Consider the following 12141-nt stretch of genomic DNA (forward strand, 5'->3'; position numbering starts at 1 on the left):
GCGTGTGTAACTCTGCTAAATTCGCCTTGCGACCGATCAACTCGGAATGAGGGCCTGAGCGTGGTGTTGAATAATCATCGGCTAATTGTTTCTGTCTGGAGTCTCTGGGAATAATTGTAACAAACTTTTAACTGGGATAAAGCCAAACCGGCTCGCCCCCCCCCCCTCCCCTCCAGCCTCCACCCATCCTCCCTGTGACTGTTCTGCTGGGGCAAACACATAAAACGCAACATAAAAATACTTATCTAAAAAACAGAACCACCCCTCCCTCTTTGACATGTCAGGCGCACAGATTGCTCTGTAGGAACCACACATACTGCTCTGCAGGAATCACACAAGCTGCTCTGCATGCTCTGAGTACACAGTTCTCCATACCATATGCTACCGAACGTGTTACACATACTGCTGCTGTGCATGAACCACCGCCACTGGGGTTGCCCACCTACAGATGACGTGAATTTTACTGACTTGTTAATGTCATTCTGATACTTTCACTCCATACATTCAGGTTTTTGTCTGGCAGTGCTTTTCAACCATATATTTACATCATCCTGCAGAGAGTTTTTGTTTACTTGTGCTGGGATGTGATAGTATACTTGTTATGCTCTATCCCAGGGTAGGGGAACCTTTGGCGCTGCAGCTGTTGTTGAACTACACATACCAGCATGCCTTGCTACAGTGTTACTATTTGGCCATGCTAAAACTGTTGCAGGGCATGCTGGGATGTGTAGTTAAACAACAGCTGGAGGACCAAAGGTTTCCCATCCCTGCCCTATCCTAAGACAAAAAAAAACACACAAAACCTGTCCCTGGTGGTAGAAAGACACGGCTGAAGAGCACAGAAGAATACTAGAGACAGAGAGAAAGCAAAGCACAGGTTATAACGTGCAGAATGCATGTTAATGCCGTTAAGTCGTCCAAAGGTGGAGGAGGTTGAGGTGGATCTGGGCAGGCCATAGTATAGGGGAAGGCAACCGCCGGCAACTCCTGCTGCTGTGGAACAACATCTCCCAGCATGCCCTGCCAGAGTATTGCTGTTAGGACATGCTAAAACTGTGGCAAGGCATGCTGGGTTGTGTAGTTCTACAGCAGCTGATGTGACACAGTATATGGGAAGGCAACCGCTGGCACTCCAGCTGCTGTATAACTACGTTTCCTGCCTTGTCCTGCCAGAGTATTGCTGTTAGGATATGCTAAAACTGTGGTAAGGCATGCTGGGTTATGTAGTTCTACAGCAGCTGATGTGACACAGTATAGGGCAGTGATGGCTAACCTTGACACTCCAGCTGTTGTTGAACTACACATCCCAGCATGCCCTGCATCAGTTTTAGCATGGCCAAATAGCAAAACTGTAGCAGGGCATGCTGGGATGTGTAGTTCAACAACAGCTGGAGTGTCAAGGTTAGCCATCACTGGTATAGGGCAAGGCAACCGCTGACACTCCAGCTGCTGTATAACTACGTTTCCCGGCTTGTCCTGCCAGAGTATTGTTGTTAGGACATGCTAAAACTGTGGCAAGGCATGCTGGGTTGTGTAGTTCTACAGCAGCTGACGCGACACAGGTTGCCTACACCTGCCTTAATAAAAACTGATTGTGCCCTGGATTACTGTAAGACTACACCTATGAATCCAGAGAAGGGTAAAATGCCAAGAGCACTCATCCAAGGTTCCAATATGTGCTAATTATCAAAGTGTAGTCACATATTTAATAGAGTGTTGACCATGTATTAACGGCTATTTATATTGCGCACACATATTCCGCAGCGCTTTACAGGGAATATTTCAGTCATTCACATCAGTTCCAGCCCCAGCAGATCTTGAGGGACATACACATTGGGCGATGTTTTAGACCATATCGCTCATTTTCACCCTTCTGAGCGATACCGTTTAAAATATCGCTCAGTGTGTACGCTGCATACGATGAACGATGCGCAGTCCCACGCATCATTATCATCCCCGTCCGCTGTAGGCTGTGCATGCAGCTCAATTTGGACGTATCGTCCAAAACTGCATGTACGGGCCGGCCGCGGCATGACGTCACTGGACGATATGGCTAATGATATCATCCGGTGTGTGTGCACTAGGTTGGCCGCCCTGGAGAGTAGGGAAAACACTAGACGATATCGGTCAGGGAGCGAACTGTCTAGTGTGTATCCACCGTTACACTATATATTTCCTATCATCACATGGACACAATTACACGTTAGCTTTCATGTATTTGTCAGTTACCCTACCAGTATGTTTTTGAATTGTGGGATAAAACCGGAGCGCCCAGAGGAAACCCACTCAAACACGGGGGGAACATACAAACTATGCATAGACCGGGATTTGAACTCACTTTGTTGTTCTATCTATCTATCTATCTATCTATCTATATAAAACCACAAACAATATCTCACTGCGCTAATACAGGTTGAGTATCTCTTATCCAAAATGCTTGGGACCAGAAGTATTTTGGATATCGTATTTTGGAATAATTGCATACCATAATGAGATATCAAGGCGATGGCACCTAAGTCTAAGCACAGAATTCCTTTATGGGGGTCATTCCGAGTTGTTCGCTCGTTATTTTTTTCTCGCAACGGTGCGATTAGTCGCTAATGCGCATGCGCAATGTCCGCAGTGCGACTGCGCCAAGTAAATTTGCTATGCAGTTAGGAATTTTACTCACGGCATTACGAGGTTTTTTCTTCGTTCTGGTGATCGTAATGTGATTGACAGGAAGTGGGTGTTTTTGGCCGGAAACAGGCCGTTTTATGGGAGTGTGTGAAAAAACGCTACCGTTTCTGGGAAAAACGTGGGAGTGGCTGGAGAAACGGGGGGAGTGTCTGGGCAAACGCTGGGTGTGTTTGTGACGTCAAACCAGGAACGAAACTGACTGAACTGATCGCAGATGCCGAGTAAGTCTGGAGCTACTCAGAAACTGCTAAGAAGTGTCTATTCGCAATTCTGCTAATCTTTCGTTCGCAATTTTGATAAGCTAAGATTCACTCCCAGTAGGCGGCGGCTTAGCGTGTGCGAACAACTCGGAATGAGGGCCTATGTTTCATATACACCTTATACACACAGTCTGAAGGTCATTTAATACAATATTTTTAATAAATCTGTGTATTAAACAAAGTTTGTGTACATTGAGCCATCAGAAAACAAAGGTTTCACTATCTCAGTCTCACTCAAAAAAGTCCGTATTTCGGAATATTTGGATATGGGATACTCAACCTGTATATACAAAACTGTAAATTCAGTTCAGAGTGGATAGATTCACCTCAATGGACAATACAACGTTCAGTATACCAAGGATTTTTTGTTTGGTGGGTCAAAGCAATGTCCCCTAAAATAGACCCTCTCACCAATATTCACCCAGAGAAAAAGAATAATCAGACATTGACATTTATTAGGACAACAATAAATCCATATACATGTCAGAGTACAGACGTTGGAATAAATCCCACCTTCACCTTAACAAAGGTGTGAGCTCTGGGTGGAAGTCACATACACAAAGACATGATGAATATTGACTGGTGAACCCGACGCATTTCATCTTAACGACTTCATCAGGGGTATAAAACAATCTCCTATATAATAGCCCTATTCTGTGACCTTGTGATTCATTTGCTAACGCTGGGCGGAGTCACAACACTGGGCGGAGTTAGTCAAATGAGTCACAGAGATCTGGCCAAATCTACAGGAGACTAGGAGCAGAAGCAGATAGCATGGGCATTGGGCATGTCACAGGCAGGGGTGCAAACCTCCCAGCTTTCTGCAGGAGCTTTCTCCAGGCAGAAGGAGGGAAACACACTCGGCGAAAAGGGGGCGTGGCTTCACGGGAGGGTCCCCGTTTTCGTCAGTGAGGGAGCTTGCCAGGGGCTGATTATGAGTCCGGGGGGCACAGGGCACTTGAGACAGGGGAGCCCTATCACATTGCTGTGCCTGCTGAAGGGGTTGGGGGCGTGGCCTAATCGCGACCCGCGCGGCCACGCCCCCTTATGCAAATTCCGATTTTTATTTTTTAAATGGGATTTTGGCCCCTCAGCTAGGGCTAAATCCAGAGGAGGTGGTCGCTCCCCCTACACACCCGCACAGGCAGAAGAAAGCAGGGAGACTGCTGCCTCCCTGCAACACCACAGACCTGCCTATATGCAGCAGCGTGTGCTGACTGTAGCACAATGCTGCCGCTGTTGCTGGCAGGACGGGGGGGGGAGCTTCTGAGCTGGGACAGAGCTACTCCAGCCGGGGGGCCCCCTAAAACTGTGGGGCCAACGGTACGTATCCCCTGCCCCCCCCACCTTAATCCGGCTCTGCTGCTGGAACCCCCCCCGTAATCCGTACCCCCTGATGCCCCTTCTCCCTCTGTCTCCACTATTCACCGCTGCTCTGCTAAGCAGAACAGCGAGTACAGGAGCTTTCCAACTGCCCCCCCACCGACGGACACTGCGACCCGCGGGTGGGACAGCGGGACAGACCCCAAAAAATGGGACTGTCCAGCAAAAATCGGGACATTTGGGAGGTATGGGGGTGTGTGAGGGGTATGTCATACAGACAGACGGGCACCGGCTCACTGTGTGCTTGACCCCCCACATCGGCATACTCAGCAGGGTCTCTCTGGTGCGGAGGAGCGTCACTTTCTGACACACTCCACGCTTCTTAGCTGCAGTTTAGTGAGGCACCTGCCGCTGTGCAGGTTCCATACTGCCTCTGTTATCTCCAGCCCCGGCAACCCCACCGCTAGCTGCAGCGCTGCCACCCGCAGTGGAGTGCGCCCAGCTCATTCACACACTTTAGCTGGCGGGTAGCGCTGCAGAAATCCGAGCTGCTTGCAGGCTCTGACCCACTCCTCCCTCCAGCCGCAGCGTCTCCTGGGAGCTAACCAGTCACTCCCAGCCTCCCCTTACCACAGTGCCCGGAAGCCGTGAGGTCCGCGCCACGTGCATGCTATGACCCCCTCCTCCCTCCAGCCGCAGCATCTCCTGGGGGCTAACCAGTCATTTCCAGTCTCACCTTACCACAGTGCCCGGCAGCTGCGCGAGGTCTGCGGTGTGTGACTGAGGAGGGGGGGAGGGATGCGGACGGGCAGAGGAAGCAGGACTCCAGCCTGAGAGAGTCAGCCATGCCAAGTCTCCAGCAGCAGCAGATCCCAACAGGTTGGAATGGAACAGCAGCAGCCAGCAGCCGTGACTCCGGTAAGACACATCTGTCTGTCACCACTGTTTTGTCCCTAATACCAATCTCTCCAGTGCCCTGTGTTCTGTCATGTCCCTGTCACCCCTGGCCTTGCCCTGCCACCCTTATCCTGGCCCTTTCACCCTTATCCTGGCCCTGTCACCCTTATGCTGGCCCTGTTACCCCTATCCTGGCCCTGTCACCCCTGTGCTTGCCCTGTGAACCCTATACTGGCCCCGTCACCCCTGTCCTGGTCCTGCCGCCCCTACCCTGGCCCTGTCACCCCTATCCTGTCCCTATCATTTCTGTCCTGGCCCTGTCACCCCTGTCCTGGCCCCGTCACCCCTGTCCTGGCCCCGTCACCCCTGTCCTGGCACCGTCACCCCTGTTCTGACCCTGTCACCTCTGTCCTGGCCCCGTCAACCCTGTACTGACCCTGTCACCCCTGTCCTGGCCCTGTTACTGCATACCCTCCAACTACCTTTTATGGCATGTACAGTACCCGCAGCGCCTCCAGACCTCTCCCCAATGCACCACACCTCTGCACCTTCCCCTCCACCACATGCGGCACTCCACCCCTCCCCCATATGCTGTGCCTCCAGACCCCCTACACCACCCGTGGCTCCCACTCCTCCACCCCTTCACCACCCACAGCACCTCCAGGCCCCTTCTACCATTCACCCCCCTTATATGTCTCCCCCCACACCTGCCCCCCTCCACCCGCAGCATCTGCAGACACCCTCCTCCATCAGCGGTCCCCCCCTCACCCACCCCTCCCCCACCAATGGCACCCCCGCACCTGCCCCTCCACCACCTGCAGCACCTCCGGACCTCCTTTCCCATCCGCCGCAACACCCGTACCTGCCCCTACCCTACCCATGGTGCCTTCGGTCCCCTACCCCACCCCTGGCACTCCCGTCCCTTCCCATCCCACAGCACCTCCGGAACCCTTCACCCATCCACAACATCCCCACACCTGCCCCTCTCCCACCCGTGGCACCCCTGCCCCTTCCCCACCTGCAGTGCCTCCGGACCCCTCCCCCATCTGCATCCCCCACTCCTCTGCCCCTCCCCCACGCGCAGCACCTCCCGAACCTTCCCCATCCGGGCCCCACCCCCACCCCCACTTCTGCCTCCCCTCCACCCGCAGCATCTACAGACACCATCCGCAGTCCCCCCCGCACCCGCTACATTCTGTACATCGTGCCCTGCAGGTGCTGTATAAGCCGTCGCAAGGGGCTGCGCCTCCTTCACCATCGCACGCCCTTTCATTGTGCAATATTTAACCACTAACAAAGGAATGCAGGTAATACTCCATATAATACAAATATTAAACCCCAGAAAGGCATGCAAGGGTTAAGGGGGCGTAGCCCCTTGCGACGGTGTGAAGAGCGCCCGTAGGGCGCGATGAAGCACCTAGTTATATTATAAATGAGTAGACACGTTCATTCCTCGGATTAGTCCTGAAGACTCTCACCTGAATCACTTCAAATAGTGACACAGATTCTTTGAAATAGGCGTTTCTAGATGAAATTGGAAAATGGCATCCCAAAAAATGCCCTATACCTATACAACACTTTCTGTCTGATGACCAATATGCACACTGGTGTAATGTAGAGGAATCACAATTGTTTAATATCAGGCTCCAAAATAGATGCATGCGCATAGGTCACCAGTCTGAATCCTATATATATATGTGTAGGTTCTTTTAAGTGTGGGAAATGTAACATATGTAAATATCTACATCGGAATAGAAAAACCTTCAGTGATATGGAAGACAAGAAAGAGTACACCATTAAACAATTTATGAACTGCAACACCATGTCCGCGATTTACCTTTTGGAATGCACGTGTAAAATTAAGTACGTAGGCAAGACCAGGAGACCCTTGAAAATGAGAATCCAGGAACACATAAGGAACATTAAGAACAGGGTCAGAGAGCCATACAGTTTCCAGACATTTTACATTACAGCATAACTCTAACCCAGAGGATCTCACGTTTAAGGCAATTGAGCATGTGGGTCTGGGAGAGAGAGGAGGTGACCTTGCGAACAAACTCTCGAGACGAGAAATTTTCCCGTTACACACCCTGCAACCTACTGGTCTAAATGAAGGATACGAGATCGCACCTTTCCTATGAGGTGCAGTATCCTTCAGCACTCCTTGCTTTATTATCTTGCTCCTCACACTTTCACAACTCCCTTTGGTTATATTAATTACACTATTGCAGTTTAATGAATAAAGAAATAAGCCACCTGGTCTCGAGTGTCATTTAGCGATCGGGTCTCTGGTGTTACGATGTCTTACTCTCGCGTACAGTCAAACCACACTGGCACGCCCAATCTCGTCCGATCTTGGAAGCTAAGCAGTGTTTGGGGCCTGATCAGTACCAGGGAGGGGGACCACCTGGGAAGATCGGGTGCTGTAAGTATTGACAAATGACGTCAATTTAACTAGTGGCCGATCAAATATCACTTGGCACTATGTATGTTCACAATAATCACGGATTGCACTTTTAAATAATGATTTAATTATTTAATTATCCATCTGGTCCTATTTTGCACATATTCTATTACCTTGTATTTATTTATTTATGTTATATTTTAATTGCATTATATGAGTTACATTATAGTATAATTGCATTATATACATGCGTATTGATACACAAATTTCACTTTAGAGTCACCTGAGAGATCACTAATTAACATATCCCTGTATAGATTTTAATGGAGAGGTTACTATATATACACATATAATTGTGTCGAAACACATACTAATGTAGTTGTATGTATGAGCCTCTATAGAGTAATCTGTTATATTTCACTTATTAGTTACCACCGGTTTTAACCGTGTAAAAACTATAATATACGCTTTACTACCATTTGTTCTTTTGTTTTATTTACATGGAACCGTTGCCATGGACACAGGTAATGAAAGAAGTATGGGTGTCCTAAACTCCTCTAAAATGGCCGCCGCAGTTCCTATAAGCCTTATGGACTTTCCCCACGAAAAAATGGCCGCTGTGGAGAACCGACAAGAGCGACATGAACTACACATTGAACTCAGTATAGACTGATGACACCCAGGAGCCGCTGCAGGCACATGCGCAGAGACCGGGGATCGCCGCCGGTGCATGCGCAGATGCGAACAGGAAGTGGGGCGGAAGTGCCCGGAGACACGTGACCCGCGACCTCCATCACCGGAAGTGTGGCGGAAGTGCCACACTTTACCCTTCTACATTCTCTTTCACGTTGTACAATACTTTTTTGGACTTAGAAAACATCAGTTTTTCATGATTCACACTGATCCATATTGACTGTTGCCACGTTTTGAAGTAGTTACCTTGATTATTTTAATGTTAGATGTCTAAATTGAATAACCTGACTAATTGTGATGTCACAACCCCTGAGCTAGTATGTAGGGGTATAAATAGGCATGAGATCTCATTCTGTCCCTACCCTTTGAAGAAGTCTGATGTGACGAAACGCATTGGGTTCCCTGCACTGACCCCCTGCCTATTTTTAAGTTAAGTCAGATCTCCTACCTTTTATAGAGATTTTATATGCTTTTATTTGTGCTACAGATTTTATATGTCATTCTTATATACTATTAAAACTTGTTTTTGTTCATATATATTTTTAGGCCCATAAATTATAATTTTAGTGATTACATTGTAACAACACAGGTCGCCGATACCCCTATCCCCCCCGTTTCTATATATATATATATCACTGCTGCCACCCAGGAAAGTATAGGATCGCTCATCACATTACAGACATCCTATTATCAGACAAAAAAAAGTATGTGAGTGAAATGAAAGTGAATGTCCACAAAGTAATAGAATTCCTATAAGGCGCCCATAGTTTTATTGCGATTGACATAAACATTTCTTTCAGCTAGCTTATCACTAAAATAAAACAACACACCAAAATAAAGACACGGACACGGTAGCTGGAGTTAAAGGTCAGACGATATTTATTGATCGCTGACCAACTCTTTAAACTATAATTGGAATTGGAATTAATTTTAGATTGTGAATTAATTTTAGATTGGAGGATGGCAAAGGAAAAATCGCTACCAGACACCAGCTCCAGTCACTTAGATGAAATCCAAAAACCAAGGAGGGGACTAACCAACAACACCGCCTCCTTCCTGCATAACCCGCATTGTGCTGGCCTCACCACTCTTATCTCTGGCAAACGTTCTGTTCCAGCAGGGGAACGTCTAAATGTCCACCCACAAGGGAAGGACACACCTGCCGTCCTTCTAAAGAGGGTGCCCCACAATGACCTCTTAACCTCTTATGCCCATCTGACCGCTGGTTGGTAGCGACTTCCCGCCAATCTGGCTGTCAAGAGCCAGCTGAAGAGAACAAGAAAAAAGGAAAACGAATCAGGAAGGGCGGGAGGGCATCCAAAATGGCAAGAGGAAGTCTGAGGCACATGACCTTGGATTATATACTATCCTAAACCCAGCCCCTAAACACCTTGACGGACAGCCCAATAATCCTATGGGAAAAATCCAACAGAAAACCATAACTACCTAGCAACTGCTTAGTCATAGACAACCAATCACAAAAAAACTGGGCTCTTATATGGCCTCAGGCTTATGCAGCCTTCAGCTAATCTTCTCTGTGTCACAGGGTACATACTGTATGTTGCTGTAATTTATTGCATTAATCAATTAATCAAATTATCCTGTGTCCCATAGCAGAATCGCCCACAGGTTCTTGTTACAGAGTAAGACCCTGAATTGTCTCTTCTTACCTGGACTAAATGATCACTGCTGAGCTAGCACGGTCATTCAGCATTAGCTAAAACACAAGTTCTCAAACTCGGTCCTCAGGACCCCACACAGTGCATGTTTTGCAGGTCTCCTCACAGAATCACAAGTGAAATAATTAGCTCCACCTGTGGACCTTTTAAAATGTGTCAGTGAGTAATTAATACACCTGTGCACCTGCTGGGTTACCTACAAAACATGCACTGTGTGGGGTCCTGAGGACCGAGTTAGAGAACCTGTGACCTAGAATAAAGTATTTTAACAGCTAGGGGCAGAGGTTCCCAACGCAGTACGGATGGTGTAGTGGTTAGCATTACTGCGTCACAGCACTGAGGTCATGGGTTCGATTCCCACCATGGCCCTAACTGTGTGGAGTTTGTATATTCTCCCCGTACTTGCTTGTGTTTCCTCCGGGTACTCCGGTTTCCTCCCACAATCCAAAAATATACTGGTAGGTTAATTGACTCCCAACAAAATGAACCCTAGCGTGAATGTGTGTGTGTGTACATGTGATAGGGAATATAGATTGTAAGCTCCACTGGGGCAGGGACTGATGTGAATGGCCAAATATGCTCTGTAAAGCGCTGCGGAATATGTGTGCTCTATATAAGTAACTGGTAATAATAACAATAATAATAATAAACGCGGTCCTCAAGGCACCCCAACAGTCCAGGTTTTAGGTATATCCATAGCTCAGCACAGATGGTTAAATTAAATTGACTAAGGTGCTAATTGTCACATGTGACCAAGCATGGATACATTTAATACCAGGACCGTTGGGGTGCCTTGAGGACCGCGATTGGGAACCTCTGAGCTAGGGCAATAGATGGTCTTTGAGGGCTCGGTTTTGTAGCCTTAGAGCAGGTGTTTCTCAAACAGCTCCCGTTTCCCAGGTCACCCAGCAGGAGCACAGGTGTACCCATTACTCACTGATACGTTTCCCAGGTCACCCAGCAGGTGCACAGGTGTACCCATTACTCACTGATACGTTTCCCAGGTCACCCAGCAGGTGCACAGGTGTACCCATTACTCACTGATACGTTTACCTGGTCACCCAGCAGGTGCACAGGTGTACCCATTACTCACTGATACGTTTCCCAGGTCACCCAGCAGGAGCACAGGTGTACCCATTACTCACTGATACGTTTCCCAGGTCACCCAGCAGGAGCACAGGTGTACCCATTACTCACTGATACGTTTCCCAGGTCACCCAGCAGGTGCACAGATGTACCCATTACTCACTGATACGTTTCCCAGGTCACCCAGCAGGTGCACAGGTGTACCCATTACTCACTGATACGTTTCCCAGGTCACCCAGCAGGTGCACAGGTGTACCCATTACTCACTGATACGTTTCCCAGGTCACCCAGCAGAAGCACAGGTGTACCCATTACTCACTGATACGTTTCTCAGGTCACCCAGCAGGAGCACAGGTGTACCCATTACTCACTGATACGTTTCCCAGGTCACCCAGCAGGTGCACAGGTGTACCCATTACTCACTGATACGTTTACCTGGTCACCCAGCAGGTGCACAGGTGTACCCATTACTCACTGATACGTTTCCCAGGTCACCCAGCAGGAGCACAGGTGTACCCATAACTCACTGATACGTTTCCCAGGTCACCCAGCAGGAGCACAGGTGTACTCATTACTCGCTGATACATTTCCCAGGTCACCCAGCAGGTGCACAGGTGTACTCATAACTCACTGATACGTTTCCCAGGTCACCCAGCAGGTGCACAGGTGTACTCATTACTCACTGATACGTTTCCCAGGTCACCCAGCAGGTGCACAGGTGTACCCATAACTCACTGATACGTTTCCCAGGTCACCCAGCAGGTGCACAGGTGTACCCATAACTCACTGATACGTTTCCCAGGTCACCCAGCAGGAGCACAGGTGTACCCATTACTCACTGATACGTTTCTCAGGTCACCCAGCAGGTGCACAGGTGTACCCATTACTCACTGATACGTTTCCCAGGTCACCCAGCAGGTGCACAGGTGTACCCATTACTCACTGATACGTTTACCTGGTCACCCAGCAGGTGCACAGGTGTACCCATTACTCACTGATACGTTTCCCAGGTCACCCAGCAGGTGCACAGGTGTACCCATTACTCACTGATACGTTTACCTGGTCACCCAGCAGGTGCACAGGTGTACCCATTACTCACTGATACGTTTCCCAGGTCACC

General features: G+C 48.7%; 1 protein-coding gene and 1 pseudogene across 1 annotated transcript in view; one reads left to right on the forward strand and one right to left on the reverse strand.

Moving 5' to 3' along the window:
* The window catches only part of PLXND1 (plexin D1), a 199299-nt gene that overhangs the window by 130800 nt on the left and 56358 nt on the right, over nucleotides 1–12141 (reverse strand). The gene's annotated exons all lie outside the window — the stretch shown is intronic.
* LOC134963461 (5S ribosomal RNA) lies at nucleotides 7472–7591 on the forward strand (annotated as a pseudogene).

Source organism: Pseudophryne corroboree, chromosome 9 (assembly GCF_028390025.1).
Source record: "Pseudophryne corroboree isolate aPseCor3 chromosome 9, aPseCor3.hap2, whole genome shotgun sequence".
Classification (NCBI taxonomy): Eukaryota; Metazoa; Chordata; class Amphibia; order Anura; family Myobatrachidae; genus Pseudophryne; species Pseudophryne corroboree.